The sequence below is a fragment of the Aegilops tauschii genome, chromosome 4, assembly GCF_002575655.3.
Source record: "Aegilops tauschii subsp. strangulata cultivar AL8/78 chromosome 4, Aet v6.0, whole genome shotgun sequence".
Taxonomy (NCBI): Eukaryota; Viridiplantae; Streptophyta; class Magnoliopsida; order Poales; family Poaceae; genus Aegilops; species Aegilops tauschii.
In genome coordinates, this window is record NC_053038.3 from 44,723,168 (window position 1) to 44,732,197 (window position 9,030).

A 9,030-nucleotide genomic window follows, 5' to 3' on the forward strand; every position below is an offset into this window, starting at 1 on the left:
CCTCAAGTCTATTATTAGATACTACCTACTCCACAATTGTACAATTATCTTCCGTGTTGATCATCTGATTAATATTGATCGACGCTCGTGTTGATCTTGGCTGACCGCATGTGGTACGCGTTCAGGTGCGTAACCTTGACGCCTGACTCGCCATGGTTGAACACGCAGGGGCGTGCCTTATCGCCCACTGCCTTTTTCAAGTACACCCTCGACAATATGCTCATTCTGCCGTGGCCTCCGAAGCTCTCCACCTTGGAGTGGTCGATCTGCGCAAAATGCATCATTGGGATCTATTGTTAGTTAGTGCAGGGGACATTAATGTAGAGCTACTTGTAGTTCCAGGGTGGAGGGGGGGCATCGGCCCCAGCCCCCCTAGAAAGTACAGTCATTTGGCCCCAAAACATGCTGATATGTAGTAGTAGGTAGGTTTAACGTACCAAGCTTCTGAGAGGTGTCTTGCCACCGGTATTGGCAACGTCGACGTCGATGGAGCCGACGAAGGTGGGCTTGTAGAGGTGGTCAGCGTACGAAGATTTGGATACGTCATTGCACATGAGCACGATGTGCTTGCCGTCGTCGCCGTCCTTGAACGCTCTGAAGAAGACATATTTGCACACATATTAAATCCAAATTAATATTCAAAGTGTTGGGGAACGTAGTAATTTTAAAAAAATTCCTACGCACACGCATGATCATGGTGATGCATAGCAATGAGAGGGGAGAGTGTCGTCCACGTACCCTCGTAGACCGTAAGCAGAAGCGTTATGACAACGTGGTTGATGTAGTCGTACGTCTTCACGATCGACCGATCCTAGTACCGAACGTACGGCACCTCCGCGATCTGCACACGTTCAGCTCGGTGACGTCCCATGAACTCACGATCCAGTAGAGCTTCGAGGGAGAGTTCCGTCAGTACGACGGCGTGATGACGGTGTTGATGAAGCTACCGATGCAGGGCTTCGCCTAAGCACCGCTACGATATGACCGAGGTGGATTATGGTGGAGGGGGGCACCGCACACGGCTAAAAGATCAACTGATCAACTTGTGTGTCTATGGGGTGCCCCCTCCCCCATATATAAAGGAGTGGAGGAGGGGGAGGGGGGCGGCCTCCTAGGCGCGCCCCAAGGGGAGTCCTACTCCCACCGGGAGTAGGACTCCAACCCTTCCAAGAGTAGGAATAGGAGGGAAGGAAGGAGGAGAGAGGGGGAAGGAAAAAGGGGGGCACCGCCCCCCTTCCTTGTCCAATTCGGACTAGAGGGGGAGGGGGTGTGCGGCCTGCCCTGGCCGCCCCTCCTCTTCTCCACTAAGGCCCAATAGACCCATTACACTCCCCGGGGGGTTCCGGTAACCCCCCGGTACTTCGGTATTTGTCCGAACTTACTCGGAACCCTTCCGAAGTCCAAACATAGTCATCCAATATATCGATCTTTATGTCTCGACCATTTCGAGACTCCTCGTCATGTCCGTGATCATATCCGGGACTCCGAACTACCTTCGGTACATCAAAACACATAAACTCATAATACCGATCGTCACCGAATGTTAAGCGTGCGGACCCTACGGGTTCGAGAACTATGTAGACATGATGGAGACACGTCTCCGGTCAATAACCAATAGCGGAACCTGGATGCTCATATTGGCTCCTACATATTCTTCGAAGATCTTTATCGGTCAAACCGCATAACAACATACGTTGTTCCCTTTGTCATCGGTATGTTACTTGCCCGAGATTCGATCGTCGGTATCTCAATACCTAGTTCAATCTCATTACCGGTAAGTCTCTTTACTCGTTCCGTAATACATCATCCCGCAACTAACTCATTAGTTACATTGCTTGCAAGGCTTATAGTGATGTGCATTACCGAGAGGGCCCAGAGATACCTCTCCGACAATCGGAGTGACAAATCCTAATCTCGATCTATGCCAACTCAACAAGTACCATCGGAGACACCTGTAGAGCACCTTTATAATCACCCAGTTACATTGTGACGTTTGGTAGCACACAAAGTGTTCCTCCGGTATTCGGGAGTTGCATAATCTCATAGTCATAGGAACATGTATTTGTCATGAAGAAAGCAATATACTAAACGATCAAATGCTAAGCTAACGGAATGAGTCAAGACAATCACATCATTCTCTAATGATGTGATCCCGTTAATCAAATAACAACTCATGTCCATGGCTAGGAAACTTAACCATATTTGATTCAACGAACTAGTCAAGTAGAGGCATACTAGTGACACTTAGTTTGTCTATGTATTCACACATGTACTAAATTTCCGGTTAATACAATTCTATCATGAATAATAAACATTTATCATGATATAAGGAAATATAAATAACAACTTTATTATTGCCTCTAGGGCATATTTCCTTCAGTCTCCCACTTGCACTAGAGTCAATAATCTAGATTACACAGTAATGATTCTAATACCCATAGAGTCTTGGTGCTGATCATGTTTTGCTCGTGAGAGAGGCTTAGTCAACGGGTCTGCAACATTCAGATCCGTATGTATCTTGCAAATCTCTATGTCTCCCTCCTTGACTTGGTCGCAGATGGAATTGAAGCGTCTCTTGATGTGCTTGGTTCTCTTGTGAAATCTGGATTCCTTTGCCAAGGCAATTGCACCAGTATTGTCATAAAATATTTTCATTAGACCCAATGCACTAGGTATGACACCTAGATCGGATATGAACTCCTTCATCCAGACTCCTTCATTTGCTGCTTCCGAAGCAGCTATGTACTCTGCTTCACACGTAGATCCCGCCACGATGCTTTGCTTAGAACTGCACCAACTGACAACTCCACCGTTCAATATAAATACGTATCCGGTTTGTGACTTAGGCGTTGTTTGGATAGTGAAGATTAGCGATAGGATTATAGAAAATGAGTTTTTAGCCGATTTCTAGGAAAACCCGTTTTACGTCAGTTTTTACGAATAACCAGTTTATAAATAACTACGTTTGGTATGGAAATTTGGAAAACTGGTCGGCCCAGTTCCTTGTTTGGATGCCCACGACCACTAGCTGCTCCTATTCATATTCTCCTCCCGTGAGTGACTCACTTTCCCCAAATCGCACACCATGGCCTCATCCATCCAAGCTCGTTGAGCTGCTGCTGCCCTCCGATTCCTCCTCCGCTCGCTCACACCGCTGCTCCCTCGTCTCGCCCGTTTAAGAATCCGCGCGCGGACGCCGGGTACGGCGCGCCTCCGCCGTCCTGGACACCGGTTGCTGCTGGACTCCCAGGTCGCTAGGTACACGCCGCCGCGCGCGGACGCCTACCACTACGCGCCTCCGCCCCCTGGATGTTGGTTGCTGCTCGCCTCCCCTCCCCTGGACGGCTAGGTCCCCAAGCGTACTCCGTTTCGTCGGCCGTCGACCCCGCACAAGCTCTACCTAGCGAGCGGTCCTGCTTCAGGTCAACGCACAGGCCTGCCTCCCCTCAACACCGGCCGTGCAGGCTGCACCGACATCAGCCTGTATCGGCGGCACCGGGGGCAGCAGGCAACTGTAGCGGATGGGGATTCCAAGCTAGCGGATGGGGATTCAGAGGAGCAGGTATGTTTGAGTATTTTCAAGTTTTGTACTAGTAAATTAACATGAACTACATCATGCACTTGACGAGAGAAGCTACAGTTATCTCCCTTTTTGGTTTCTTAGCACGTTTTCATGGTCTACATCACGCACTTGCGGAGAGTATACTACTTCATAACTGACAGGACTTAGCAATTAGCTACATATCTACTTGGTCCATTGAAGAATCTGGTGCGTAGGTACAAGGGGAACACTTGAATGTCACATAAAATGCACCAATTTGAAGTAGTTTATTGGTTGCTTTACTTGCTGAAAAGATTGGTAGACAATAACATTTCATCTTGTAGCTCCAGATAGAGAGAGGGAGAGGCAGAGGGTGAGAGAGAGAGATAGAGCATATAAGCCTATAAAAGAATGGGAAGTTCATGTCCATATAAAGAATTACAAGTTGCAACAATAATTATGCAGATATATCTGCAATTGAAGATGGAAAACAAATATTACAGTATTTAATCATCTTCTGGTTGAGCACTACGTTGTTGATATTTAGTCCACAACTCTCGGGCGATGGCAGCACGAACTCTCTCACCAGCAACTCTATCATCTTCTCTTGCTTGCCCATGAACTTGTTGATCACCATGGTCAGTATTTTGTTCTGTTTCCCCATGCTCATAAAGCTCAAATAGCTCATCAGGATGATTAACCTTCCTTATGAAGTTGTGGATAATGCAACAAGCCATACCAATTTTCACTTGAGTTCTGTATGGATAAGGAATTCCTCCTTTCCTACTTAGAATTGGAAAACGAGCTTTTAGAACACCAAAAGTTCGTTCAACAACATTCCGCAACTGTGCATGTAGATGGTTGAACAAGTCCTTCTCACTAGTATATCGCCGATTACTTCCACGAAAAGAAGCAATATGATAGCGATCTCCACGATACGGGGCAATAAATCTTGGAGTATTTGCGTAGCCTGAATCAACAAGGTAAAATTTACCTGCACATTAATTTCATATCAAACTCAGCATCTTTATATATATTGTAAATACACAAATAATTGTACTTTACCTTCAGGAACAACTAAACCCCCACTAGTCACAGCCCATCTTAGAACAGCTTGATCCGATGCAGAACCCTCCCATCCAGCAGCGACATAAGAGAATGTCATGTCAAATGACACTACTGCCATTACATTTTGAGACGGATAACCATGTCTGTTTCTATAAGGAGTTTGCTTATCAAGCCTGACTTTTGCCTCAATATGTGTCCCATCAATTGCTCCTAGGCAGTTCTGTTGGGATTTTTTGTTAGTCAAAAAATAAAGTTTAAATGGTGTCGACCTTCTATTTATGAAAATCATATGTAAAAGAGTATCTGCTTCTAATAGCAAACATACCTTGAAATATGGGTAGAATCTTGCGTCACCCAATATTTTTGATGGGACTTGATTGCTTGAATCTGTTATGCAAACATCACGCAAAGCATTTATGGCGTCTAAAACTTTGTTGAAGTGTCGGCTGATTGGTTCACCAGAATGCTGATATCTATCTTGGATGACACGGTTTCTAACATTGTGACCAATTGTATGTAGAAACATGAGTAGTTGTTCGTCCACTGTCATTCAATTTGTATCCTTAAGTAACTTCCTCTCGCACAAAGCATCCCGCAACAAGTAGAATGTGCGCTTCTCAAGATGAAATTGTTCATAAAATCTAACTGGATGTCCCTCTAAAAACTCTATTGTTTTCTGAGCACCAGTTAATATAGAAGTGTTGCGGGGCGTTCTGAATAACCTTGTGAACAACACATCGCGAAACAAGGACACTACAGAAATGTTATTAATAAGCACTTGCTCGGAATCAGAAAGTTCATCATCTGGCACATCCAAAATGTTCATAGATCCCTGCACGATTTGCACAGTTGACCATATCATCTCTGGATAATTGTTTTAAAATGTAATAGTGCTGAACCGGACAATGAACAATACCAAACTGAAAACAATATTTATTACTTCACACAAACTGACAAATATAAGTGAAATTGTTTTCTGAATCTTGTAAAGTGCGACAACGACTGGAATAAAATACTATGCTCAAAGGTGTATTACAAAAATTCTAAGGATCAAGAATCTAAAGCTTCCGCGTCTCTTCATCCATCTCAATGAAAATGGCCCGTTTATCACCATCTGTAAATGCCTTTACCGCTTTTAGTTTCTCTTTGGGATCTAGATTACTCATACTATTTAGTATTGCCATACAAGATTTAACCGAGTAAGCTTCAGTTTGTTGTGCTACTGTTTTGTTTGCTTCAGCAATGCTAAGTGATGCATCTGCAAGGCGATCAATTGCTATTATGGCATCATTGGCTGTCCATTTTTATCCTCTTTCAGTTTCCTTGGATCCACTTCCAGGGGACTTCTTTTTTTCTGGCTCAATGGTAGTTGACTTCTTGGTGAAGACACCAGGGGAAGCATTGATTTCATCAGAATCGATGTCATGTACTTCAACTTCCGTATTGAGATCAATTTGTGAAGATTTGGTCGTACATGTACCATCTTTTCCTTTGCTAGATACATCACCAGCTCCAGATGCTGTTGAACTAGCACATATGGCTTGAAGATCTATCCAACTAGGCCACACCTTATCTCGATATTCTTGGATAGCCTTATCCTTCTGCAAGTTGTTTAATTTTTTTTTAATAATAGGATATGGAAACTTTATATGAATTCTACTTGAACAAACTTACCTTAATTAGTTCTTCCCAAATATCTTCTGGAGCTTTTATCATTTTGTCATCGTCATCCCAACCAAATCCCGTGAGTTTTAGAAGTCTGTCCATGGTGCTGTAGCAACTCCTGTAGTACTTATGACGATTTTTCAGTTGTTGTAATTCAAGTTTTTCTACCCTTGAATCATTGAGTTGTTCTAAGATATCACGCCATGCTTTCTTTGTGTAACCTGTTCCTTCTTTTCCTCCATGTAGGCTTTGATCTTTTAATATATTCAGCAGTATTTTGTCCTCTGAAGATTTCCATACATGGCGCTTAGCTTTATCTGTGTTTTCCTTCTTAATTTTTTCCTTCTCATCATCCATATTTTTCTACAGAGGGGATACAAGAAGCAATAATGGAAGATGAGTCATTTGGTTCAAAAGGAATAAATCTACGAAGTGGAAGAAAATGAGCATGCCACTAATCTTTTGTTCATGCTATGACTGGACACTTGAATTTTTGTCGCTTGTCTGTCTAACGGGATGTTCACATCCCTTATCAGTTATTTTCCTAGGTTGCTGCCAAGATCTTTAATTTGCTATTAAATCTGGTCTCGCTTGCCCCACGTACTGCTATCAACATCAGATGACATCACAAGGTATTCTAATCTTCACCTGCTTACTGCTTAGCTCTTACTGCACACTATATATTCTGGATAAATATGATTGATACTTATGGAAAATTATCCTTACAGTGTGCTTTAAACTGCATCCTTGTCATGAAAAATTAACTACTACACTTGATATATATAGTCATCGATAATCTATTTGTGGTTCGGTGTTAGATCATTTTAGTATGTATATAGGCATTCATAGTGCAATCTGATTCTCTTATGTGCCACATGTTCATATTTACGATACTCCCTAATGAGAGTTGCCGCTAATTTTTCCTTCGACAGTACGTGTTATCATTTAGATTAACAGATTACCAAGTTGTCGGATCTACTATGTCCTAGGAATTGCCCATATGAAATTATCAGAGGTTTTATGCAAAATAGGGTTCACTACCAAATAGATTAATTCAATCAACAGTACCATGAAAATATTTACAAATACAAATTAGTACTGCTGTGTAGGATGGTGAAGCCATGGAACCTGATTGAAGATGGGAAGACTGATTGAAGGTGGGAAGACGATGCACGGAAAGCTTGAAGGAGATGTGGAGCCTTATTGAAGATGACCAACTTCAGATCCAAGGTCAACGTCTCCCATCCAGTGCCTGTCACGGGGATCACAGCCAGCCCTTTGCGATCTGGGTCTATAACATGCGGGAAACAAAGTCTGTCTTTTATAGGCAGTGAAAAGGGCGCGAGGTGAGACGCAAAAAGCAGAATTGGCGCCATCTGAGGTTGTTGAGGAATAGGCGGGGGCGGAGAAAGGCAGTTGCATCTGTATATGCTAATCGCGTTTGTGGAAAAACGAGTAATACTAGTTTTCCCACAATCCCGGAATTATGGGTTTTTGGGAAACGAGTTTCCCCTATCCACGGGGTTGTTGGATGAGCCAAACAAGATTTTTTACTGTTAGACAGTTTCCTTGGCTTACGTAGATTGCGTTCTCTATATTCCTCTTATCCAAACAACGCCTTAGAGTCATCCGGATCAGTGTCAAAGCTTGCATCGACGTAACCATTTACGACGAGTTCTTTGTCACCTCCATAAACGAGAAACATATCCTTAGTCCTTTTCAGGTATTTTAGGATGTTCTTGACCGTTGTCCAGTGATCCACTCCTGGATTACTTTGGTACCTCCCTGCTAAACTAATAGCAAGGCACACATCAGGTCTGGTACACAGCATTGTGTTGGGGAACGTAGTAATTTCAAAAAAATTCCTATGCACACGCAAGATCATGGTGATGCATAGCAACGAGAGGGGAGAGTGTAGTCCACGTACCCTCGTAGACCGAAAGCGGAAGCGTTAACACAACGCGGTTGATGTAGTCGTACGTCTTCACGATCCGACCGATCAAGTACCGAACGCACGGCACCTCCGAGTTCAGCACACGTTCAGCTCGATGACGTCCCTCGAACTCCGATCCAGCCGAGTGTTGAGGGAGAGTTTCGTCAGCACGACGGCGTGGTGACAATGATGATGTTCTACCGACGCAGGGCTTCGCCTAAGCACCGTTACGATATTATCGAGGTGTAATATGGTGGAGGGGGGCACCGCACACGGCTAAGAGATCAATGATCAATTGTTGTGTCTATGGGGTGCCCCCTGCCCCCGTATATAAAGGAGCAAGGGGGGAGGCCGCCGGCCTAGGAGGAGGGGCGCGCCAAGGGGGGAGTCCTACTCCCACCGGGAGTAGGACTCCTCCTTTCCTTGTTGGAGTAGGAAAAGGGAAGGGAGAAGGAGAAAGAAGGAAGGGGGCGCCCTCCCTCCCTAGTCCAATTCGGACTAGTCCATGGGGAGGGGTGCGGCCACCCTTTGGGGCCTTTCTCTCCTTTCCCGTATGGCCCATTAAGGCCCAATACGAATTCCCGTAACTCTCTGGTACTCCGAAAAATACCCGAATCACTCGGAACCTTTCCGATGTCCGAATATAGTCGTCCAATATATCGATCTTTACGTCTCGACCATTTCGAGACTCCTCGTCAAGTCCCTGATCTCATCCGGGACTCCAAACTCCTTCGGTACATCAAAACATATAAACTCATAATATAACTGTCATCGTAACGTTAAGCGTGCGGACCCTTCGGGTTCGAGAACTATGTAGACATGA

At 44.4% G+C, this 9,030-nt stretch overlaps 1 long non-coding RNA gene across 1 annotated transcript; it reads left to right on the forward strand.

Moving 5' to 3' along the window:
• The first annotated feature begins 2,980 nt into the window (after window positions 1-2,980).
• On the forward strand, window positions 2,981-7,855 carry LOC109747880 (uncharacterized). The gene is made up of 3 exons (XR_002229245.4): window positions 2,981-3,562; window positions 6,644-6,906; window positions 7,384-7,855. It is a non-coding gene; the product is annotated as an uncharacterized lncRNA (long non-coding RNA).
• The last annotated feature ends 1,175 nt before the right edge of the window (window positions 7,856-9,030 follow it).